Source organism: Zonotrichia leucophrys, chromosome 3, assembly GCF_028769735.1.
Source record: "Zonotrichia leucophrys gambelii isolate GWCS_2022_RI chromosome 3, RI_Zleu_2.0, whole genome shotgun sequence".
In the NCBI taxonomy this organism is placed as follows: Eukaryota; Metazoa; Chordata; class Aves; order Passeriformes; family Passerellidae; genus Zonotrichia; species Zonotrichia leucophrys.
This window is the reverse complement of record NC_088172.1, coordinates 83,172,843-83,199,710: the sequence shown is the minus strand read 5'-3', so window position 1 is coordinate 83,199,710 and position 26,868 is coordinate 83,172,843. Positions and strand designations below refer to the sequence as shown.

The 26,868-nt window shown below is 41.8% G+C and overlaps 1 protein-coding gene across 9 annotated transcripts in view; it reads right to left on the bottom strand.

Annotated features, from left to right (window-relative positions):
• TRERF1 (transcriptional regulating factor 1) overlaps positions 1-26,868 on the bottom strand; it is a 100,125-nt gene that overhangs the window by 54,457 nt on the left and 18,800 nt on the right. For 8 of the 9 annotated variants that reach the window (XM_064709027.1, XM_064709028.1, XM_064709025.1 and 5 more), the window contains exon 2: positions 17,525-17,580. The gene's annotated coding sequence lies outside the window, so the exon portion shown is untranslated. Of the gene's footprint in view, positions 1-17,524; positions 17,581-21,530; positions 21,548-26,868 lie in introns of those variants that run through there. The other variant, XM_064709024.1, reaches the window with a different exon arrangement.

Genomic DNA, 26,868 nt, shown 5'->3' with positions numbered 1-26,868 from the left:
TTAAAATGAAGAGTATGACACACCAAACTGGCTGATGTGTGAGTGTTACAGCCAACAGCCGCTCTGTCTGCATCATTCTCTGAAATCTGAGATGCCCATCAGAAATAAATGTTCTTCAAGAAGAAATAAGCAAGGAAGGATCTCACTGCAGTGGACACCTCACAGCTTTTGAGACAGCCTCTGCTCCAAAACAGTACATTACCTTGACATTTACAACCAGGGCAAGATATGCAGTGAGCTGGTTAATTGGATGTATCAGGGGTTTGAGGCACTCTCCTTTCTTCTCTGGTCAGGCTTACAGAAACCCCTCTGGAGCAAAGCTGAAGTTCTACAAATGACATCTCAGTACCCACACTTTTTCAAAGACCTGTGCCTCCAGCCCTGAAGTGTAACAAAACTGCCATGGCAGTTGAACAGACACCATCATTTTTGGCCACCTGCTGTGTTTTCAGGGAATTTTTTCCCCTGAGGCAATCTCAGAGTAATCCAGCACACCTCAGCTTCCTCAGTCACAGCCCATCCTCTATCCAAGACCTCGACCACCTCGCAGCAGTGTGGCCAAGGCAGGGGCTGGTGTCCTTCACTACCACTCCTGGTGACAAAAGAGGCCACAACTTTTGGCTGAAAGCCGGAGATTTCTCCAAGGTAAGGCAGGAACATTGAGCAGAACTCTGTCAGAGTCTGCAAGAAAGAGCAATGAGAAGTGATGAGCAACCTCATGGAAAACTTAAGAGGTTAGTGTGCAAAACCACCACCTCGTGAGCTGAAGCACCTAACCAAGGCCACTCCTTCAAGAGGTGGTGAAACATCCTCACAGCACATTCACCATGCTCTGGACCAAGGCCCGGGAGGGTTTTGCTGCCTCTTTCAAGCAGTGAGGCTTGCTTGAATGCAGGAGACTCCGGCACTCCCAGATTTCCCAGCTGGTGAGAACTCCTGAGCAGAGGCAGGTGAGGGTGTGTGAGCACGCAGGAGAGGCAGAAAGCAAGATGCTAACAGAGCTCCCCAGTGATAACTGTGCTCTCCTGTGTCCCTGCAGATGATGCAGGGAGCCCAGCAGCTCCTCCCCTGTGCCTCCCGTGGCTGCTAAGCAACTGCAGCAATGCACGGGGCCAGGCAGGCACCAGAGAGAACTTCTCCTTTTGAGGGGCTTACGAGAGTACATGAGCTGCAAAACTGGTCACTGGTACTGAGTTCCTGAGAGGAATTATGGGGCAAAGAGAAGAAAGGGAAGAGAAGTAAGTGATGGGGGGGATGAGGAGAGGACAGCAGAGGACCAGGCTCGCACAGAAGGAGGGTATGCAGAAGATCATTTAATGGAAGACTTCCCATCCTTTTTGGAAGTTGAAAATACAGCACTCTTATTTTTTTAAGTATCCCAAAACTAAAGGCTTTTTCCCTCTTGGCAAATTTCTCATCCATGTGGCACTGTAACCAACAAATCACACTGGCTCAGCAGATGTGGGTAAGATAGCTGTGGAGCTGCTCCATTTGCAGTCACTCCAAACATGCTTCCACACCATGCTGACCATGCACAGCCATCCTCCCACTGGCCCAGGGCCCTGCTGCACATCTGCCCTGCACAGCTCCCAGCCTTGATCCCAGGCAGCTGCCCCTTCACTGAGACAGCCCAATCCAACTGTGCACCACAGAAAACCAGGTTACTGAAATGGGCTGCTGACAAAATGGCCTTTCCCTTGTGGAAAATTATTTTTCCAACTGGGATCTTTTCACTGGCTTGGTTCACCAGAGAGCTGCACAAGTCAGTTGGTCAGCACAGGCAATGCCAACCCCTTCAGCCACACACTGGTGATGAATGTCAAGTCTCCCAGTGTGGCAGCACAGAAAAGCAAGGGAAAATGTTATTCCCAAAGTCACGTACTGGGCCAAACAGGTATTCATCCCACATTTCTTGTTTCACCATTCTGAACTGTACACTGCATTTAGCATTGTCATTACCCCCACAAACTACTAGCAAAACCAGAAAGTAGGTCTAATTCTGAAAAAAGTAGTAATTTTTCAAAATGAGTACTGTCTTATAAAAGAAGTTCTCTTTAGGAAAGTTAGAAGAAGAAAACTGAATTTATGAGGTACAAAAGTCTTTCACTAACTCCATTTTACAGAACACAAAAATCAGACTTTACTTATAAAGGTAGCTTCTAAATATAAAGTGAACTTAACACCATATCAACTCACAAGAAACAGTACAAACTTCTACATACATATCTATCCATGTATCATTTAGGAGTCAGAACAGATAACATACAGCAGGAATACAAAGGTACTGTACTACAGGACAGCCTGGGAAAAGGGATAGATATCTTATCATAAAGTGTATTTAGAAAACTAGTTCCATGACACAGAATCCACAGGCACAGATGTCCTGTTATAAAGAATTCATTATTTACAAATATGCTACAGAACATTCCATTTGCAATGAAGTACCATAAATAATTCACACATAATACGTGTCAGAAGTGAAGGCAGTGGCATTTTCTCCACCATCCTCAGGGAGCTTCCTATATTAAGTGAAACAGAGCTCTGCTGTATCATCACAAATGCAATGAGAACATTGGATTGTCATTAAAATACAAAACTTCTTTCTCCATCAAAGGCTTCTCCACCAACACAATACAGGATATATTAATACATCTTATATCTCCAGATAGTCTTCTATACAAGCATTGCTACTGTTGGGTAGCAACATCAAGCAAGATGTGCAATTCCTTTGCTTTTAAATTGCATGTATGAATTTTATTTTCACCCCTGTGAATAATATGAAATTCCCACTTTGGGTGCACTGCCCAGGCGCTGCAGTGTTGCACAGCTCTACCCCATGTCCCTTACTCCAACCCAAAGAGGCACATCCAGAGGCAGGCAGGCAACTCAGCTAGGGTTGACCTCCCTCTCCCTGTGGAACACATGGCAACACATGGCAATTGTAAAAAGCGTGCCAGAACTTTGAAAAAGAGATGGAACCCCCTTTCTATCTGAAATTAGATTAACACAAATTTTATTTTATATGGATGAATAAAGAGTGACCAGGAAAATAAAAATAATCTGTTGTTACTGATACGGAGTGAATCTGGAAAACCAGACTAATGATGGAAGTTCTCTCTTGTGCAAATTGCTTTATTTCCCATAAGATCAAACACAAATTGAATAAAACCCTTGACAGTAAGTTCATCTTCCCCTCTATTCTGCTTGTCCCATTCTTTTCTCCAGCAGGACACGCGCACCCACGCAAAACTTGACTTATCTGACTCCTTTAATCTTCCTCAAAGAAACAAACCAAAAATCCCCACACCCTCAACTATTAAATAAAAAACCCCAAAGCCCCTCAAGATTCCCTGTAATCTAGCTACAGAAGCCACTCTCCACATGGATGGGTGGACAGGACTTAAATTTTGTTTTCTCCCTTCTGCGTCACAAATCAAGACCCAGTAGATTTGCCAAAGAGAGGAAAGAAACAGCAAACCAAGAAAACCTTACCAGCCTCCTAGGTGACACTGGATGATGTGGAAAACAGAAGAGACCACTGCAATCACCTTGCACCCAAGGTGTGCCATAGACCTACATGCAGATACATGGCTGGCTATAAACATACACACAGCACTGCTCTCCCTTGCTAAAAACACGTCATCTAATTCCCAGGCAAGTGATTAGGAATCCGTCACGTCCAAAGGGAGCTGTTTTAGCGAATTATTTATTCTGTTTAATTATTTGTGTGTTACAAGTAGCCCAGATTCTTCTGGTTTCAACTTTCAGCTATTCAATCTCATTACACCTCCTCCTACTAAACTGAAGAGTTTTGTAGTTTTTTTCCTCTATAGATATTTGCAAAATACAACTCATCCACTTCACTTGACGCAAGCATGCAAAGCTTTTTATTTAGAAAAGAAAAGTCTAACAGTAAAACAGGTTTTCCAACTGTAATCAATCTCTCAGCTTTCTGCAGGCACGTAAGAATTGGACTCTGTATTCCAGTAATGATCCTGTGCCATCACACACTGGTAAAACATTATATGCTCCTAGAAGACACGCTTGGCTTTTGCATCCAAGAAACATATCCAGTCTTTCAGCAGTGCTGCAAGGCCTCTGTGTTTTGTAAGCTCCTGCCCACCACCCCATCTCCCTTCCAATGTAAACTCTCTCCTGAATGCAGCAAGCCCTACCCTCTGCAGAATGTACAGAGCTGGACTGGCCTGTGCTAACATTCAGACTACTCAAACAAGCCCACACCACAAGGAAATTAACTCCCTGTGTGACAGAGGACATATTTGCTGTATCCCTGATTTTTGGTGGCATTTTCAAATTTAGAAAGAAATAGCTTTGTTCAGTGTAATTACCAGTACCAGGCCCTTACTTCTCCCTTTCCTTTCCAAGTAATCACATTGCCTCATCACGCGTTCATACTCACTGCACTAATTCTCTATTTGCTGCATATATGTGCACATACATAAATGTGATGGAAGTCCCAGCATAAAGTCTGTTCTTCTCTGCAGAAAAGCACTGAACACCACTGGGTGCATATTTGATGTCCTCTCAAGCAACAGTACACAACTGTCCAGCACAGTGTTGTGTGCTGATCCATGCAGAGCATTGGATGCAGCATTTTTAGATGTGACCTCCACTTTCCCCCGACAAAAAACTTAACAAGTTAAAACATATCCTGGTTAAGTCAGTGCAGGATTGCAGTTTGTTGTTTTGCTGTTTGGTTGGGTTTTTTTCTTTATGTAGTATCTAATAAAGCATCAGCAACATGAACATTAGGGTTATTGGTTTACTTAATATTATGATGTTCCATTAGACAAGGCATAATACAATTGTAGGCTGGAAATTAACTATGGAAACATGTTGATATGGTTATATGAAGTCATGAAACTTTTTCAAATGCAGAAGCACTGCTTCTACAATACAGTTTAAACAAGTTAACTTATTTCAACTGTATATGCATAATAAACTTTTGCTCTATGCTGTCATATCAGATACTCATTCTTCCAAAACAAAAATATTTGTTTTGGTTTTTTAAATACAATAAGGCATTTAATGACTATAAAAAAACCCCTGTGGTTGAACTTGACTCAGAACATAGTGCTGCTTCTGCTTTCAGCCCCAAAAAGAGAATTCCTATCACCATTATTAAACAGCAGTAATATTTATAGACAAAATAGCAATTCAGTTGTACTACTTTTGCTTTTTTATAGTAAGAGCACTTTATCTTTTAGACAAATGGCGCCAGCATTGCAGTGGTGTGCTGGAAAAGCAGCAGGAAGGGGAGCACAGGCAAAAGAATCTGAACCCGTCATGACAGCAGACTCAGAGGAGGTGAGCTCAGCTGATGCTACAGTGTGTATGAGAGGATTCCCTTTAAAAGAAGGATCTAGATGCTAGACCAAAATGCTCAGTGCTGTTTTTCCTGTATGGATTTATTCCTAGAATGGGAATACAATGGAGACCTAAAGGTGTTCTCCCAGGCTAAACTTTAATAGGGTTTTAACTTTTTAACAAAGGTCAAAGAAATTTCAACACAACTCCTCAGGTTACTGTTGCCTAAGTAAAACCTATGCAACCCTTTGATGAACCCTAGCCCAACAGCAGAATTAATTACCAGAATTAATTACTAGCCACAAAGCCTTCCCTAGGATATTAGAACATATCTACCACAGCTCATTTAAAAATGGATGTTTCATGTGCCATACCTAACAAAGGATGGCCAACTTGTCCATCAGGAGAACACACCCTGACCATCACGTAGTTGTTCCTAAATAATCAAGCGGAGGACTCACTTCTCTGAATAAGTGGGTTTGGGGCTTTTTTTAGTGTTTTGGCCTCCATCACAAAGTTAAAGCTATTTCCTCATTTCTGAGCATGCCAGTATCCAAGCAAGGGAGAGGCAGAACTTTCACTTCTCACCTGCTCACAGAAAGGTCACACCTCACTGTTAACAACCCAACTGAAACACAGCAAGAGGCTCCAGCCATCTGAGACAATGGGAACCCTTCCCGTTCTCTGTGAGCTGCTTTCAAGCAAACCACACCATTTTTGTAAGCCCACATCAAGCCTGTGGCAGACACCTGGAGCATGGGCAGGACAGAGACACTGAAGCCGGGGACAGGGCTGCAATGATCCCCCCACTACGGAGAGTCCCTTCATCTCAGTGACACCAAGCAGCATGGATAAAGGCATTGCTGTAATTCTGGAATAAATTATTTCCTGTGAGGGTGGTGAGGCACTTGCACAGGTTGCCCAGAGAAGCTATGGATGCCCCATCCCTGGAAGCGTTCAAGGGCAGAATGAGCCTTGGATGGAGCTCCTTGGATGGAGCTCTGAGCAGCCTGGTCTAGTGGGAGGTGTCCACGCCCATGGCAGGGAGGTTGCAATGAGATGATCCTTAAGGTCCAGCCCAAAACATTCTGTGATTCCATGAAAGCACAATCATTCTGTGGACATGCAGGTTAAAATGCTGCCAATTGTTATTCTGCAAGCAGGTTGGACATTGGCCTTCTTTCAGCTTTTGTATTATCCCAATACCAAAGTAGGCTGAAAGAGTACTTCTTGCAACTTCATATTTCTACCACAGGCTCTAGCCAGTCACTTTTCTTTTGTGGCTGCATGTATTTCCTATTTAAGAAAAGGACTGCAGCAGTTCCTGGTTTGCCACATCTTCAAAGAGAGAGTTTGCGCAGCAGCTTCCTCTGCCCCGCATTACTCCGCACTGGTGAACACCCTCTTCCCTCCCAGCCTGCTCAGAAATATGCTCAGCCACCTACAAAGCCAATTGGCAGACACAAGGTAACAAAATGAAGGATTTCCAAGCCACATCCATGATGACAGCCCAAAGGACTTTTTGCTCCAAACCTGGGTTTCAATCCTCCCTTCTCCATCTGCACTTTCTATCTCTTTCAAAATAATGAGCAAACATTTCTCCAGCTTCACAAATCTGGCACATTTCACCTTCCTTGTCATTTAAGAGATACTATTAATACCAAATAGTTTGTGTGTAAGAACATTGTGCACTTTTGTAAAGCTTTATTCAAAGCATCCTCTGATCTTCCACTGAAAGCAGTAATTTAGTACTTTCACAGAACTTCTGAGGCTTCTATTATAAATTGTCTCACACAGGTGGAAACTCTGAGGCCAAAGTGACTTGCTGTTGGGCTAACCACCAGAAATCCTCATGTCCTGCTTCCCAAAAATCTGTATTTCAGCATTTCTGGACAACCTTTGATCCAGTGCTTCCTGCCCTGCATCCAACTTCAGATCGTCGTTCCTTTCTCTACTGCCACACCTATGTAGGTGTCTGGCAGAGGTTCCTAGATATTTTCTTCCCCCAAAGATTTCCCAAAATTAAGTAATTAAATGATTAAGGAAAAAGTTCATCACCTGCTAAGAAAACTATTTATACAAACCACATTTCTACCTACAACAATCTGTATAGTTGTGTTTCTATGTCCCAGGCACACTGCCTGAACATGAAAAGCTCATGTTTAGCTTAACTGAACCTTCCAATTAACCCCTTCCAATTGAAAAGAATACTCTCAGGACCTGGTCTTTAAAGATTATTTCCCTGGATCAGCAAGAGACTAGTAAATATCAGGTAAGTCTCAATTTGTTTCAAACAGGAGAAAAGTAACACAGAAGATCTATCTCTCACCTTCAACTGTTCTTGAGGTGCTATTCGACAATTAAATAAAAGTCTATTTCTTCAAGAAAGAAGAAAATATACCCATATATAAAAGAGGACAAGCAATCAGAAATGGAGTAACACTTTAGCATTACATCAGCAGCTAAAAACATAAGGAAATAATTTAAAATTTAATCAGTGGAGACACCAAAGCCATGCATGGAAAAAAGGCAAAGGCAACCTATGCAATGTGAATGTCTTGCATGACAGAGAGCACAGGATCTCCAAACTGTATGTGACTTACTAGTCCCTAAAGAGTATTGCTTGCTTTGATTCTTGCACCAGGATCCATCAACATCTGGCCATACAGTCATCTTTCTTGTTTTAATAAAAGCACTCCAATAATGTAAGAGAATACCTTGTATTAACCAGTATCACCTATGGCTTTGCTGAACAGTGGCCATTGCTACTTTCACTCAAACCTCATGTAATACAAAGTCTCAGCAGAAACCAATGTCAGAACTTCAGACCGTCCATCCTCCAGATGATCCTCAACTACTGATCCTGCTGAAGGCTACATTAAACAAGAGCTTTCACCTCCTTTTGTGTGTTAAGTAATCAGAGCTACAAATAATTTCAAGACTCATTCTTCATCAGGGTTATTCAGAGCATGTCATCTTATTCCTTTCATTCCCTCACACCACATCTGAAAACTGGAGAAGCAAGAGCACACCCTCATCTGGCTCTGACCCTCAAAGCAGAACTGTGGAACAGCAGCTGCTCCCTGAGTCAGTGACACATGGAGCACACATGTAACAATTGCTAGAGATCACACAGACATCCCTGGAGAGTTCTCCAACAATCTCTCCTGGAAGAAATGCCAAGTTTTCTAGGCAGCATGGGCCATCCAAAAGATCATAGAAGGAAAAAGTTACACAGTAAGTTGCACAGGTATATATCCCAGGCACGTTTTTCAATCAGTGAAAGCTTGTTGGATATCCTACAAAAAAAGTTCTGCTTCCACTGAGCTTTGTTAGTGGGACTGATGGTGTAACTAATTCAACTTCAGAGAATACTTTGAATGAAGACTTCATCATCTACCTCTCTTAAGGCTACTAAAGGGGATGATTTTTAAGCTGCAAGTCAGGAGAAGAAAGCAGAGAGAAAAATGACACAGATAATTTGTTCTTCCAAGTTGTCTACTCAAGAAATCCAGAGGAAGTTTAAGTGGTACACATTCAGGTTTACTCATTTTGCTGTCTTTTAACAACACAGACAGGTAAGGGCCAGAGTGTGCAGACTTCTCCTTTGCAGAAGAAATAGCATGCCATCATTAAGAGCAACACCCAGCAATGCACAGGATCAAAGTGACAACACTAGCATATATTAGAGGTAAAGTTCATCTGCAACAGACAGAGCAAACAGAGCATTCCCTGACCAGCAGAAGATGGCTTTGGTACCATCACTCAAATCCCCACAGCCTTCCCACACTGCCCCAAGGCCACTGAGTCACTCCACAGTGAGATGCCCAAAATGAGGCTGTGTACAGCATCTCTGTGGAAGTAAATGCCTTGACCTTTTTAATCTCCACGAGGTGTGTTCAAATACTACAGTCACTGGCAACTGTTGAAATAAATCATTTAAGCAGTATACTGTTAAGGCTCACCATTTGAAAGCAAAAGGCCAATAAAGTACAAAAGCAATGAGCCTACTTTCCTCCTGATAAAATGGAGGAGGAAAAACAGACCCAACCCTGCTGGCACACATTGCAGTCAAATTCCTTTTGACAATTTATGAACTTTTTTTCTTCCTCCTGTTTAACAAAATTACTTCAGCAGTATAAAAGTTGGCAGCACAGCTATCTCACAAGAAAGTTGCTCCATTCCTTATTGGTAAGCAGTGCACACACTCACACAAAACCCCACACCCACAGGAAATTGAGAGCTATTCATTTAGTTTTAGCCAAGTCTTTGTGAGACTGTACCTTTTGACTATTAGCTGATGGTAAACGTGCAACTGTCTGGTACTTAATCTCATATAAAAACTAGACAAAAAACCCTATCAATATTAAATTTAACCTTCAAAAAAGAACACAAGTGGTATGAATGCAATTGTCTGGAAAAATGCTACTTAGCAAAAACAAAACAACTACTCCCCCACATACATGCAATATTTAAAAGAAAGAATTCAAAGCTGTAATTATGTTCACACAAACCTAAACTGCAGAGTACAAGAAGTTCAATGATACAAAATCCTGTGTTATTTGTAATGACACCGTGTACCTCTTCTTGTATTTTTTTTCTTGGTATTTTGGGGGCCTGATGGGATGCTGTCCATTGCCATTACCAGGGATCAGAAGAAAAATATAAAACCAATTCTTGTCATCTGTACAGAACATGAAACCTGGAGCAATGGGAAGCTAAACACTAAAGTATACTTTTAGCTAGGTATAGTTTGTCAGAGCAGCAGCTGGTTTTAATACAGCCATGACACAAAATGACAAACTTCTAGGAATTAAAAAAAAAAAAATTAAGAACATCAAGAGATACCCTTGGGGAACTGCACTTGGGAAGGCAGCAATCCTGTAAAAAATGACTGGGGGTTACATAAGACACCATCTAGACACTAAATTTCCTGCACAAATCTGCAGCTAAGGGAGGAAGCGTAACCTCTGGATGGAGAAAAGCATTTTTTTGTATAAGGCAAGGCAGGGAGGGAGAGTGTTATCTAAAAAACAGTAACAACAAGGGCAACATGCATTTCTGGTCTATTCACTTTGGAAAAGAAAATACCACAAGAACAGTGAAAGATTCAGAGAATACATCTTATATAAAGAGTTTAAACAGTCTGCATATTTGGCTTATCCAAGAGGATAATGGTTATCAGTGACTTACCAACAAAATGGCTAAATGTCTCTACCAAAATTTACTCAGAAGATAAAGAACACATTAGCCAAACCTAGGCCCTCAAAAGAAGCTTCTGGTCAGATGAAATGGTTTTGAAGAATTCAGAATTAATCTTCTCAGCCTGACTGTACATAATTACAGTTGATTGATATGATGCGTAGTATGCTCAGAAACTCATTGACAGCAAGCTTGCTAAATGCAGTTTCTCCAAGAAGCACTTTCTATCTTATCCAGCTGACTAAAATCTTGTGCAATTCCTTTGGCATTTACATCCTTCCCACTGCAGCATTGCTATCCATTCACAAGCACAGACCTCTGCATTCAGTTAATCCCAACAAGTATGGCTCCTGGAGCACAACTCTTCAGAAGCACCTGCTGCTCCCTACACACCCTTAGAATATTCAAATCAAGGTTAATTTGTCTTCAAAGCGCTCCAAGGCCTCAGTTCAGGGTATTCAAGGCTTTTGCCAGAGCTCCAGGACAGAGAGCAATCTATTGTTCTGCTGCTCTACCTGATGTTAATGGGTGCTGGAGATTCAAATTTTTGTGTGGATAAACGAGGCACGTGAAGTGATTTCCAAGTATGGAAATGGCAGGTTTGAGAAACAAAGTTTATGATATCCATCTGTGCCTCTCTCCACTTTTTAACTGATAGCAACTTGTATTTAACTAAAGCACTATGCATTATACTATACATCCAGGTATTATATTACATCTCTCCATGGATAAAGAGAAACAAAAATGGGACAGGCCTCCTACTGTCATTTACAGTCAGAAAAGGACATCTCTGTAAGGTAACACCAGAAGTTATGGAGTCACTAAAAAATCACTGAGTGAGAGTTCATGATCTGCTCTAGCAGGACAGGACAAACAGACACCAGATGCTCATTATGGGGACAGAAGCCTTTGAATGTACTTCAGAGACTCTGTTTTCTAAAACTAAAGCCCATTCCTTGGGCTTTATGAAGTCCACAAGTCACCAGGGCCCTGGCTACTGTCTGAGCACCATCAGGGCCACCAGAGAGTCAACAGAGTCCCACCCTGTGTGCTTGGCTGCCTGGGCTGCAGAAAGGCACCCAGCAGGAGCACTGGGAGCTGCCTGCTCCTTACACCCCAGTGGGTGGAAAAGGGAGAACTCTCAGTCCCTTCAACACATCCTCTCTTCCACCTGGAGCAGAAGTTACCACCTGCAGCTGGAGGTCACTCATGAACCCAGACAACACATTTTTTCTGGGACATTAGCCTTTGGTGTTCTCCGAGCTGTCTGGGTACCTTAACTAATATCTTCCTTTCATTGAAATATCTAGGGGGTGGTTAAGTTAAATTTAATTTCATATGTGAATTTTGCAATTCTTCACTCAGCCACTCCCCCAAATATTATTTTTAGACTTGTTTATTTTATATATTTTTTAAAAGCCAGCAAGTTACTAGCATGTCTGAAGTTGGCAGCCCACTCTGAGCTTGGAAGCTGCACAACCTTCACACGGAATGGGTTTCAGAGAAAAAAGCAGAACATTTCTGTATCTCACTAAACCAGTAGCAAACCCTTAACCTCACTGCTAGGAGCCTCAACTGAAATTTTCCTTTTAACTCTATCTGGCACCCTGTCTTTAATTCAGGAAAGGTTTGATATGAATAATGGACACTCAGGAGGGTGATGCAGAGATAAAGGAAAAGAGGAAGAGAGGGGCCAAGATTCAATAGACTGGTAGTGGTGGTTGGCACTTTGGTCATCTTCCTGGAGCCAGGCTTAACAAAAGCAGAGAAGGTTCTCCATACCAAGGGCAAGAATACATGGCAGGACTTTAGCACCTGAAGAACCATAATTAATCACTTCAACAGTAAGTATCATCCTCTTTTTACTGAAAGGGGAGCTGACTCAAAGACAACCAAGGGAGTTGCCCAAAACCACACCACCAGTCATTAGCAGAGCTGCAGTTGGAAGTTTCTGGCTGGCAGAGCTATTTTCAGTCACTGAAGTTGGCAGCCAGACCCAGCTGCAGAGCTGTGTGTCACCAGGGGAGGGTCACCAGGGGAGGGTCACCTGCTCCCCACTCCCCATCTCCATCACACCACCAACACCAAGGAAGGATGAAATGAGGGTGTGTCCAGCCAGGGTGGTGGGCTCAGGGGTTAGCACCAGCACTGATGCTCCCATCACCCCACAGTCCTGCTGGAGTGAGTGCCCACCCTGAAGGGACAGCTACAACCCCCAGGAGCTGCCCTGGCACCCCTCTGTAGCCCAGAGCACCTGGGTCAGGAAAATAACCCTAGGGAGAAGTGTAAGCCAGTTCTGGCCAGGTTCAGCACCCTGCCCTGGCTCACTGGGGGGAGTGAAAGACAGGCAATAAGCACCCAGAGACCACACACCTCACCTACCCCTCCCCTTCGTGTTCACACACTCCAAGGGGAACTTCAGATCAGCTCACTTCTCAAGCAGAAGCTGAAATGGCTCTTTCCATCTCATCCCTATAGCTTTAATGTGCATTTTACAGTACTGATTTCAGTTTCTTCTAATTGCTTAGTCAAGACTGCAAAGTTACTTATTTCTTAGAGAGCCAGCTCACAAGGATTTTCCAAAGCCAAAGGTAGTCCTTTTTGTAAGGGTAGTTGGAAAAAGTATTAAATAGGTTAATTTTCTTTCTTAACTTTCACAGAAGCAACACAATTCTTGTAAGAAGCAGTTTGGGAAACCCAGTGTGACAGAGATGTGGAGGGGGAAGTGAGTACCCTACACTTACACTAAAAGCAGAACCACAGAAATCTGCTTTTTGTAGCATAATTAGTCTTAATTCATATATAAAATTACATCTAGGTCTCTGGTATATTAGCTGTACTCCCCTCATTTCTATATTCTGCCTGATACCTGCCTATACTGAGCTCTCCAGACATTCCTTCCAACTCACTTGATCCTTTGAAGCTGACAGTTATCTACAAATTCAGGCACTGAAGTAATTTATTCTTTTAGAAGTGTTAAGCATTTAAAACTTGCAACATCAGATTGTGCAAATATTCAAATTTTCTGGAAGAAAAAGAAAAGAAAAAAGCATTTACCTTGATGTCTACATTTATGTATATATTCTCCCCCTACACACTCTTATCTAGAGGCTTTTCCTCATGCATGAGATTTCCCATTTTTCTCCTTGTGCTTTCCAGGTACTTTCCACATATTGTGACATAACAGCTAAGTAGCACAAGAAAAGAAACTCAAATTACCTGTTACCGTTTTATTCAAATTACCTTTCTTACTGAGAAATTTTTCTTCTGTAGAGACAAAAGTATTCACTGGCAATGTCAAAGAAAATTATTAAAATTCATCTAGCAGTGATGCAAGAGGTTTGTGCTGACCTGCACTAACACAAGAAGAAACCACAATTTACCAGTTTAGACAGAAATAATTCCTGGACTTTGCCTCTATTTGGTCTCATCAAAATCAAGCATTACTCCCAGTAAACAAGACAAACACACCCAAAATGAAAAAAAAACCAACAAAACCCACACAAACACTTCAACGAGTTACTGTGGTTCTGCATGTGTAAAATCGAGGGTTTCACTGCCAAGACTTGTTAGAAAAGAACAACCAGAAAATGTTTGCAAAACAGATTACTATTATGAAGGGCATTAACAGCTATTAATAATAGAATATACATCAACCTACTGCTTTTTAGATAGTCAATATTAATTGGCAACCTAATTTGGAACTGTTAAGAGACCTTGCAGGCACCATTTGTCAGGTCTAAGCTAACAGTGGGTGAAAATAGGCCTGATAACAGTTACTTCCTTGTCATTTCCTTTCACAAGTGACACAATGCTGTTTCAGCGATCAAAGTAATTTTTATCTCGTAAGTGTAACTCTGAAAATAGATGAGGCCTTATAGAATGATTTTATATTTATGATCTGAGCTATTGAGCAGACTTCATGAGAAACTGGACTTGCAATTCACAAGGGCTCCGGATTGCTCGGAAGGAAGCAAGATAAAGGCACAGGGAAATATGGGGGAAGGAAAAGAAAATATTGGGTGAGAGGTCTGGCACCTATTAACATCACTGCAAGCTTGCCAAGTCTCATAATTTCATCATAAGGCTTCAGGAGTATCAAAAGAGCTATTATTCATTTTTTTAATTCTACCCTGTCAAGTAATCAGGAGAAGAGATGCCAAAAGCCAGCCATTACAAGGAAGCCACCATGGCTAGCATTAAAACAAAATTATTTCTGCACAGAGTGGACCATCTATTGTTGCTTTAAATGGTATCTAAACCCCTTTAACTGCAAAGGCAGCATAAAATGTGGGAGTGCATCAGACTGACTTGTCCTGAAGAAGAAACAGAAGGGAATGGGTCAGGAAATATCCATGAAAACTAAGCAACCAAGGAAAAACATTGATAGGAAACACAGTCAAGACATGAAGTCATGTTTGGGGCAGAATCCAGATGACTGTATGGAAGGAAGAAAACCTAAATGTAAATGAGGAGAGGGAATGCAGAAAGGAAGCAGGAGGTTAAAAAAATGAAATAAATGAAGTAACACTGATGACATCTTTAGTAGCTAGGGATGGTTCAAAGAATGAGTGACACATGCAGCCTTGAGAAGGAACATGACCAGGACAGACACTTCTTGGAACACAGGAGGACCAGGAGTGGGACAGTAGCATTTCTCCAGCCCAGGCTGCTGGGGAAAGGATAAATAAAGGCCTCTTGGAGAAAGGAGAACAAAATACACCCATTCCTAGCTCAGAATTGAATTTTACACTGAGAAGGTATCACACAAAATGAGGACAGAATATTTCCTTTTAGAGGTGAAAGATGACAGCCAGTGGAAAGTGCTACTTCTTCATCACATAATCTCATTTTAATGCCAGGCCACTTGCTGGGATCTGCCTCACAGTTTGCACGTGCCCAGGGCTGGCAATAAAGCTGGGGTGAAAGGAGGTGTCATGGAGGTGACATGGCCTCAAGTTGAAGAGCCTTCTAGAAACAGAGCCTCCTCAGTGGTTGTTTTACAAGACAAGGGGAGAGTGAACTTGCACTGGGAGAGACAGTACAATAGCAATCAGCTGCTGTGCTACAAGAGCTGCCCATGCTACAGCACACAGATTTGTCAATATTTACTCCACAGAAGAGAGCAGTACACAAAATTACACCGTGTAATATATGTACACTACAAAATACATATATAATACATGAGAATAATGTCTTCAGGAAAAACCAGCAGTTGAATAACTGAATTGTTGTCTCACCAAACTGTCCTGTCCCCATTGCTGACGCACACCCAAGTCCCCCGCATTGCTTTGACGCTGGACAAACAGACTTCTCAGTGAACTGAATCTGAACAAAGCAGCCTGAACATGAGCACTGCTACCTGTCCCATCCTAGCTGTGTTTCTTTTCAACAAGAGCTCACGGTGGCAGGGCCACAGTGGGCACCGCTCAGCCTCCAGCCACCGTGGCGCTGCTGGCACCGCGCGACAGGGCTGGTGCACAGGGCTGCCAGGGCACTTGGGCTGGGAACTCTAAAAGGTCCTGAAAACAATTTTAATTATCCATTCTTGGAGGATAGAAGGACTGGTTGGAACACGTGCAAGCGAAGCAGCTTGTTTACATAACAAATGAGGTATGCGAGGTGCTTTGTGTAACAGCGCTGCACACTGCAAACTCTCTCACCTGGAGAGCTGGGTTTACCAACTATACACATACAGGACCACCTTCGTGTAGAGAGTAAGCCTTACATAAAATATTCATAACAAGATCCAACAGTGCCATGAAAGAGGGTGGTTTGAATGGACAAAATGTCTAATACTTGCAAAAAAAAAGAAAAAACAGGCAGCCACCAAGTCTTTGATTCTTGCATATACACAGTGCCAAGAGTCATTCGAAGTTTTCAGTTCTTGCTTGAGCAGTCACCCTCCAAAAATAAATCCACCCTCCTTGGAAAACAAAACTTATATGAAAAAAGAACAAACAAAAAAAACCAAACAAACCAAAAAAACTCAAGAGCGTCTACAAGAGCTAAATGTCTGAATCCAAGGAAGAAGTCATTTAGCCCTGATCCTCATACAATGGCATCATGCATTTAGCTGTTTCCATGACATTGTCCAACCAAAAGCCAAAAAGAACAATAGGGATTTTTGAGGCCTGTAAATTGTACAGAACTCAGGAAGAAGGGGGAGACAAAAAATGAAACAAACAAGTGATAGAGCTGGATAGCTGCAGCATGGATTGTACACTGAAAGACAGTGACAATCTCTAGGTAATACTACTTTTGTGCTTGGCTCTTTGTTGTTTGAATATGGTTCTCCCAACACCTGAGAGTTTTACAGACATCTACTCCTCTCTAACAGTGGAAACCTCTGAAGTAGAAACCATAAGGAAAAAAGTATCCACCTAAACACTACCTTTTAAAAATGCTATTAGAAGATAAATTTTAAAAGATCAGCAAACTTGCAGCTTCCTTCAGCACATTAGGGACAGCAAATATTAATTTCAAACTCAAATCTAGAGTATTTCTACACATATATACTCTTATTCTAATAAAAACCAGTCCAATTGTGAGAATACTGCAACAAGAAAAACAAGTTTTAAGGTGTAGAACTTAAAACAGCTCAAAGATCTTTTGAACTTTTGAATATCTTGGGGTGGGGATGTGGGGGGAGGCAATATCTCAAAACGAAAGAAAAACTTCTCTACATCCTCTGTTACTTGAAAAAAAAAAGCTCTAAAATAATAGCGTGACTACCTTGCTAACCCCTGTGCCTCGCTTTTTGTCTTCTGGTCTTTGTACATCAGTTCACCAGGGGAAAGAACTGGTCACAAGCTGTAGAGAACAGAGATGGTTTCTGCTCATAAGCTTAGAGGCTTAGAGATTTAACTTCAAAATAATTATCACAATTATTTGCATGGTTCTGCCAGGAAAAAAAACATTATCCTCAATCCAAAAAACCATCCACTGTGACAGCTTTGTGTAGGAATATGTTTATCTTACCCTCTTCTCTTACCTTATCAGACACATCTCCTCGTCCTATTCAAAATACAGCAAGTCATGAAATTCCATCTGCAACACAAGGAAAAGCCCATTAATACCTCCTGATAACCTTACAACAGAAGTCTAATAAGCAGTTCAAGAAAAAAAAAAAAAGTTAAAGTTCTCCTGCCATTCCAGTATAATCTACACCCCAGGCAAGTCGCCCTCCAATCTATGGCAATTTGGGAAGCACGGATAATAAAGGTATTAAAGATGTTGTAACATGTCCTGTAAGAAACATGCTCTTCCTCCTTTGGCAGGGCTAACAGAGGTGGCCAAAGCATCCAAGTTGTCCTGCAGAGTCATAAGTAAGTCTGCAGCATCCTCTCATTAAATTAAATGAGCATCAAATTACATAATGTGAACAGTTGTAAAATGAGACCAACGGTAATGGCTAGAAATAATCCCAGTGGTGTTATACATCGTGGAGACAATTTTCCATCAGACTATCAAACCTGGGTAGTAAGCAGCACTTTTTATCTCCAGGCCAAGAAACTGTCACCATGCAGCCTTTCTTAAATAACAGTAAAACATGCAAGAAATGGATGGAACAAAACTCTCATGGTCAAGTTTAAATGATGCCTACCCCAAACAAGTACGTTTAATTTCCTAACTCCTTTACAGACCAACCTTTCAAAGCAACCAAGGTGTTTCTATAATATAAGTAAACATGACATAGTCTGGCATACTTGGGGTCAGATGAAAGAATACCACACACCTAACCAAAAAATCTGCAACCTTAAAATTGTCAATAAAATTTACAGTCTGGATAGACTCAGGCTTGAACAAACACTGTGCCATGGCACTATGAAGAAGAGACGACATGACCTGCAATCCAGCCAGTCCATGACTCACTAGGGCAGAAGAGAGACCTCCCATCTGGCAATCTGAAAAACTAAGGGTTTGACTAGAGTGAGAAGTGTGAATCAAGGACCTAAAAAACCAAACAAACCAATCCCTTCACGCTCTTTTAGCCCCTCCAGTGTCCTGCCCACGAAGTCCAGAAACCTGCTAGTCCAGTGCCAGAGTGGAAAAGGTCTGAAATGTGCAATGGTCAAATGGCACACAAGAGAATACTATTAAAAAACCAAACAAACAATGCTTAGTTTTTCAATCCAGTTATCTGGGGGAAGATACAGTGGGAATTAAAGAATTTGAAGCAAAGAGCTTTCATGTTTGCCTACCTCTTCTCTTATGATGCTACTAAAGGTATCCCTGTGCCCAAAGTAAAAAAATGAAAAAATAGGTGCGTCCTCACTTGGTTTTTTTTCAACACCGAGCAGCTGCAGCCATGATGTCAACAGACCCCAGCAGGAACCCACAGGGGCTCAGTGCCACAGAGAGGTGACATCCTTCACCACACTGCACTGCCATTGCCCCACCAGCAAAATGGGGAAGGCAGCATGTGGTCCCCAGCCAGTGTCCAAATTGCCAGCTCTGGGGCGCCTCCTTTTTCCCCTAAGTGCTAAAAAATAAACCTTTCATCCTGTAAATACCATTTTCTCAGATTATACTGATAATCATTAATTTTTTTGGCATTACCAGAATAATATGACAACTCATGACACCACTATGGGGTTTATTTTTTTAAAAGAAAAATTTGTTTTGTTATTTCTTGGGGTTTTTTCCTTATGAAGAAGATATCTTCTGTGCACGTTACAGAAAGATTGAACCAAGAGAGTCACTGACCAAGAGCCCACTTCAGTATCCCTACCCTCCTATTCCCCTGCCAACCCAGTAAAATTCCTCAGAGCACAACCTCTTCCTGGCTATTTTCAGAGCAACTGTAGCAATCATACAAGAACAATGGGGAAGTTTGTTTTACTCAAAGAGTAAATGTTTTGCAGCTTCCAATGTAAATATTTTAATTAATGGATTTTTTTTTAACTCTCTACTGTCTTACTTGTGTTCACATTCACACAGAGACACCAGGAGAGGAGCAGCACTCAACTGCTGTAATACAGGGGAAAAGAGAATACAGCATAGAAACATGAGATGCTGACTTCAGAAAAAGCATCTTCATAACCAAATCAAAATTCAGTGGGCATTTGCTGGGGGAGACTTGTTGTAAGAATTTAAGAGAAGCAAGTCTGCTCTTGCTCTGTGTCCAGCCAAGGGCCCATATTAGTTCCCACTGAGATTGTGGGGCTATTTTCATAGGCAGCTTGTAGAAAACCACAACCCAGTGTATTTCTGAAACAACATTATGCCCAATGACCAGACCACAAGGGAAAAGTGACTTATCCTTTTGTGTCAAACGTCAATATGGTGGCTTTTAACCACTCATCACTGAGCATCCACTTCACAGAAATGCTCAAATCTCCTCTTAATAATCCATAAAGCAAGTGTTGCAGACTGTCAGCAGGATGGGACTCAGATTCACTCTCTCTAGGCCAGACTGTTTTGGTACTACAGAAAGTGGCTGCACTGAGATGCCAAGCCTTCCTGCACATGCTCCCCTGATGGTTTCTGGATCCAGGAGCACCCCAGCTACAGACAGCTCTTTCTCTTTCAACAGTGCCTCTCACCTAAGAAACTCTCCTCCTCTTCTGTCCCCAGATACCAGGATAAAGTTTGGATGCACTATCAGCAGATGGCTGGCATTCAAGATTTTTTTAAAGTTTCTTTTTCAAATGAAGTAGGACACAGATGGTGACGTTCCTGCTTTCCCAAAGCCTGGAACATGAACATAGACCTGTCTGAGCTGGGGAGCTCAAACCCATAGTACGTTTCTGGAGAGCTGCACAAATTACTGCACGGACTAGTTTAGCCTCAAGCAGTCCCACACGTGGCAGCATTTCCCTTCCCTGCTTTTATCTGAATGGGAGGTTTTGTTCTTGGACTGACCTCACCACACTTGACGCCTGTTAGCAACATCCTTTCAGAAGTTTAAACAAGCTCTTTAGAAATTCCCTGCCACTGTAAGTAACAGACATGCATACCCCAGGTAAAATCCTCACTGTACCTTTCAAAAAATTACCACAACTGTACTCTTCCACCACCTCATGCAAGGTGCTGGTTGCCCACTCATAAGGCTCCCTAGATTCTGCAATTCTTTTAACTCCTGTCCACACTGGCAGATCCATCACCTCCAAGCCAGTGGCGGTGGCACTTGGCTCATCACATCCCACCAGGCAGTGGCTAGCACTGAAAATGATGGAAGAGGCCTACTGCCCTCTGACTTATCAACCACTCCCCATTGAGAATGGGGAGCAGCAGGAGAAGGAATATCTGGCTCTTACTTAAGAGAGACCCCCCAGTTTGGCAGCAGCAGGACAACGAGGCCGCTGCTGTTCCTGCACAGGCAGGCTGGTGTCGTGCAGAAGGAAGCAGGAGCAAGCAGATCCACCACTCCTCACGGGTGCACCCACCACAGTACCTGACTCCTAGGCAGGGTAAATGGGCACCAAAGGACAACGGCAGAGAGAGCTCTCCTTGCAGCAGCATCATTCAGAAAGATGTGTTTGCAAAACCCTTCCTTGTCCCTCACAATGCCACAAAGTGAAAGTAAAACTCCTCATCTTACATTTGAGTGTAATATCATTGCTATGTACTGATACCATAGACATTTATACAGTATCACCTTCAGCTTCCACATCAGAAAAAACTTTCCTTAAAAAAACCCCAAGAATAAACAAAACCTTCCCATAATGTCTTTCCCCATACTCCCCATCAAATTTTCTGGCTATACATGCAACATTAAAACAGAGAGTCAAGATCAAAGAAGAAAGTTTCTCTGCTTGGAAAGGACTTTTCAAAGTGTGTCTAAACACACTTTTCATGGAAGACCCAAGTGAGGAGGCAGACTTTCCATGAAGCCCTCAATGTGCACGGACTCTGGAAAAGATCTCCGAGAAAGTGAGCAACTTAGGCTTATGCCAGTCCTTCCATCTTCCTCTCCAACCTCTTCTAGGGAAACACTGCATCTGACTTCCTCATATGCCTATTTAATCAGCAATGTGAAACTTGCACAACCTTACCGGCGTCTCTGTGGTCTTCCCATCAGGGCAGTGAGTAGAAACACACCCCAAAGGAGCAGAACATTCATAAGTCTCCCATGCCCACGGGATGGAAAAGCGAGTGGGGAGAGAACAGATGAATGTTAATCTCTCCTCCTTGCCGCCAGCAGCAGTCTGTACTCTCCCACGCAGACAAGAGGGAGGCTGTACAATTTGTTGAGGCCAAACTGTCTGGAAAAATGCAAGGAGAGAAAACTGATGGCAAATTCTCTTCTCTATCTCTTCATGTACTGTAGGGAAAGTGAAAGTCAGTCTCAGAGTTGCTGATAGAACACGAGACCACAGGGTCTTTAAGGGGCTGCTTTTATGCAAACCGCAGCGCTGGGCTATGCAGGACTATCAGTTCAACCTATTCACTGCCTAAAATATTCTGCTCACACACGGCTTGCACTCTGACTTCTTATGGGAAATACTTTGATTGGCAGAAATGTTTGATCATAAGAACACAAAAAGGACCTGATATCACTCCATTATGGATGTTAATTCACAAATGTAGGACTTTAGCCTACATGACTCCAAATATCTACTTCCTAACCACCAGTAGGTAGCCAATAAGGACATGAAATACTGAGCTTGGAGCAGTTGCCACCACAGACACTTCTTTAACTGATCTGTGCCTCAAAGGTGGCTGTCAGCACACAGGGCTGTACATGTGCCAAACGAGAGCATGGGGGAGAAGCTCCAAGCAGGAAACAGAAGCTTGTCTTAGATTAGCACAGCTCACTCAAGTGTAGTGCTATGCTCAGATTTGGTTTTGATTTGCAAACCTTGCTGTCATTGGCTAAGAGAATGTTTCAAATTTTGTTAAAAAAGGCAAAAAACAAAACCCAGAAAGCTGAAACAAACATACAAATGAAATTTGCCTGGCAGCAGTAAGTACCTACAAAACTATGCAAGATGCAGGTTTCCCAAACGCCGTGTTACTGCTTGCTTCTCCATCTCCCCTTCCAGCTGAAGGCAGCATCTTGGATGGGCACCTCCCAGGTCTCCAGCAAAACATATTCAAAAAGCAGAGAGAGCAAAAGGAGAGTCTCTCTGCTGCAGCAGTTTGAGACATCATCAGTCACCTCTGATCTTTACTGAGAATCCCTCCTCACCATCCCCAAATCCATACTACAAATGTGCTGCCTGTTGAGATATCTTAGAAATAAGCCAAGCCCAAGACAAATTTGGCTCCAAGGAAATTTCGAATGGTACTCTGTTGAGCTGGTGGCATGTTTCCAGTCCTCACTGGTAATTCCAGAATTTAGAGTCCCGGAGTCACCATACTGCCTGAAGACAGTAGATCCTACCCTCAAACACACGTGCCAGCATTGCAGATGTGGTTTTGATGAATACCTGTCCAGCAGGAACCACTCCAGAAAAACCACTTGCTTACTTTAGCTCACAATAATCACAGTAGCAGAGACATAATACAACCAGTATCTTGATCAAGGGCAAGGGAAAATTTCTTTGGTAATCTAGAGAAGGAATCTGAACCTTAAAGGGAAAATTTAAGCAAAGAAAGAGGGGGGAAAAAACCCCACTATTTAATGTTAGCATGTATTAATGTTTAGCCTTTAACTGTGGATAAACAGAGAAGAATCTCTCTGCTTGTGCACATATTTAAAAGACTGTTTACACATCAAGTCCAAAAGGATGTCCTCATTTTATAAATAATTTGATCTGATGACTACATCAGAAAAATGTGCAACTTAAGGCTACATACAGAGGCAAAATACTTGGCTATTAATGTCTAAACACAGGCGAGGGGGACAAAGACTAAACATCAGAGTCACTAAAACTCAGCAAATAGTTTATAGTTGAAGCTAAGTGCCTAACATAGTGCACATTCAATATACACCAAACTGCAACTCTCCTTAAACGCATGAAGCTGTCCTTGCCAGTAGGTCATTTAGGTATTCAATATGAGAGTCTCCTAAAAGCAAACACTTCCTCTGCTCCTCATACCTGACCACATAAGCCATCCAGCAATGCCTTACTCCTCCTGTGGGGCAGGCACAACACCTCATACAGCACACTTGTGGAGCCACAGGGTCAGGTAACAGCACCGGGAGCAGCTGAAACTTCTCTCCCACAGAAATGAGGAGAAAAGGTCCTCAAAAGATTTACTCAAAGCCTGTGGCTTTGTTTTCCTTTGTCACATGCTCCTGCATGTGCATATAGATGTAGTTCCATGTGTGTATGCACCTTGCTTAAGATCAATCACTCTGCATGTTAGTTCAGTGGGGGAAACAATGCACACAAGGAACTCTGTATTACCCTAGGAAGAAATGCTATTTCTAGGTAACATTTCCTCTTCAGTTTAGCTGAATGCCCAAACTTGGTTTCCAAGTTTTTTTCTCAACTGAGAACCTGTAAACAGCCCTGTAAGAATATTATCAGCAGTCTCCAAAGAGGATCGAAGTATTTGCTACCCCAAAATTTTTATAGACTTCCTAAACTGAAAAAAAAGGGTTTTTTTAATGTTCTCTATTTACTGCTGCAAGCAGTAATGCCAGGTCATACTCCACATAAATTGCCTCTTACTTTAAGCTCAAAGCATGCCCTTGTGCAATCAAGAGGCCTGCATGCAGAAGAAAGGAAAAGAGGATTAAAAAAAAGGCAGCACACATGTAATTTTGGTGGAGCTAGATTTTCTATAACTACTGATACTGTATATAGATATCTGATATTCACTATCAGCAAGGAGTATCTCACAATGAAGTACAAATCTGTGATTTTAAGAAAAACTACATTTCTGACCAAGGAGCAAAGAGGACTGCAAGCATTTAACTTGAAATCAGCAACCACACATGGTAACAAAGGCCTGCCAGGATGTGATCCTTAATTATGACTTCATCCTGCACAGCTCCCTTGAAAAAGGATCAGCTGAGACTCTTGCCCAAAGCAGCTTCTACAGAGCACAGCTCAACCAAAGAGAAAACCAGGGTGCCAAAAATAATAATAAAAGAAATTTTCCCCACAAGTAATGAGGTATCCCTTATAATTCAACCCTATAAAACCAGATTTGTCAAGTTCTAAATTAGGTTGCAGCAATATTTCATTGCACCATAAATCTTCCTACCACCCTAGTAAAGATGCCTAATAATTTAATACGCCATAATTTTATTTTTTTTAATCTGGAACTCATCAAAAATTGCCTGAAATAGGCATCTCTTTTACAGTCCATTTTCCACATACATAAAGATTCCAAAAAGTAACTGGTTTGTATTTTTTGCAAGGAAAATCGTTTGCAAAATGCATTTACATGTAGACTACCAAAGGTTGTAATTATCTCTCTTGGGCTTTTTAGGTAGGTCAGTGAACATCCTACAAAGGCTTCTGTATTATCCATCATATTCATTCAGCATCATTTTTTTCAAAAGCAGTACAACCTCCTTAAAGAATTACATGAACAAGTAATATTTTCAGAAGAAAAAGTGTGTTTCCAGAGTCAGAAACTTTCTGAACTTTTTTCTTTACTTCTTATTAAAAGTTTCACAGCCTTTTTTTTACTGAAACAGATTACTTCACAAGAATGCTGAATTCCAACTGCCTCATGTACTTCTATTTCAGTGGATAACATGCACCTCACATAATGACTTAAAACAAAAATAAAAGCGGAAGATATTTAAAGGGGGGTGCGTGAGATACTGCCAGTACTTGTTATAAAAATTTCTAATTCCCATTCCCTCCCAACTAATCAGGTCTGTAATAAAAGAAACACTATTTCAAAGCAGTTGCCACGTCTGTAAATGCCAGCACTGTAAAAAGTTAAAAATATGATCACATCAAGTGCTATGAAAAATACACATTTTTCCTCATGAAATAGATATGATGAAAACACCTCTAGAACTTTAAGACTGCTTAAAGTTTGAAAAAACAGTGATGTCATTATTTTCCTTCTGCTTCTGAGAAGTTTACATCCTTGCTTCCTGCTGCCTCGCTTTACTTTTCTTAACCCAAGAAACACGGGACAGGCAGTGCTGGGATCACTGGAGGCAGTCAGGACAACTCCATTTACATCTCACCAAGCCTCCCCTACCAGCAACTCAATAAAAGTTGCACTTCCAGAAGCTAAAATAAGAGGTGAACTGTCCTCTTATTTGCAGTGTCTCTGTGAGTACACAGTCTATCTTTCCTTTCCTTTACCCTGCTCAGTCAAGGATCACAAGCAGTGTATGGAGAAGTTAATTTGTGGTCCTGGTCCTGCCAAAGCCCACGAGGAACAGGGCAGAAAGCAGCTAAATGCAGCAATGAAGACGTGTTCCACTACTCTGCCTATGGCATGATTGCACTCCCTGCCGTGGAGTCTCCACACAGGCCTTAAGTCAAGGCAGTGACTGCCACAACCATTGCACAGCTTGCTGGCAGATCACAGAGACAATTTTAAAGACAGAAGAAATACAGAAAAAAAAAAAAAGTGGGTTTGTTTTTTTTTTTTAACTTCAAATGCTTTACACTGGGGCAAGGCATTAACAAAAATGTTATTTTAGGTAACTGACTGACTCATTTTTTGCTAAAATTAAAATTTATCAGCCAATTCCTAAAGAGCCAGGCAATCTAAAAGCAGTTCCCTGCAAAAAAAAAAAAAAAAAAAAAAAGCTGAGTTCATACTATTCAAGGAACTTCCTAACCTTGATTTTTAGGCTAACATAACAGCCAACCTTGATATTTCTCTCCTGATTTCCACATTGAAACAGCAAGAATTTTATTTTCTCCTTTACTTGATTTACCAAACTGCTCAGTTTTCTGTGCTGCACATTTCCCTCGGGGGTGCTCAGGCTGGGGTGCCCCTGGAGAGGGAAGGCTTTCTGTCTGGTGGGCTTCTCAGAGGCTGGGCCAGGGGGGAGGTTCTATTTTGCTTTTTCAAAAGCTGGGACTAAGACTGGTAATGGGAAACTGCTTAGTTAACTGATTCTCCCAGCATTCCCAGGAAACTGTCTGTCTGAAAAAGATATCTTTTCATTAAAAACAAAACAAAAAAGCCCCTCATTAACCAATTTGTGCAAGATGAATGCTTAGCTAGTTTTGCCACAGTTTTTACGAATTGGCTCTTCCAGCCAAGAAGAAAGTGAGGCCAGATTCTGAGAGCTGTTGGGCTGATACTGATCTGCAAAAACTCCATGGAGCCCAGCAAAATTATTCTGCATTTATTTATAGCTCCACCAATAAATGCAAAATCTGGTAACAACAGTTTTCAGATATTGAAACTGTACAAGCCGTAAAAATTTCCTTCTAGACAATTTCTAACAATTCAATTGCTCAAATAAAGAAAGGAGCCATCTCAATACCTGTTTTTCTAAATCTGCTTCCC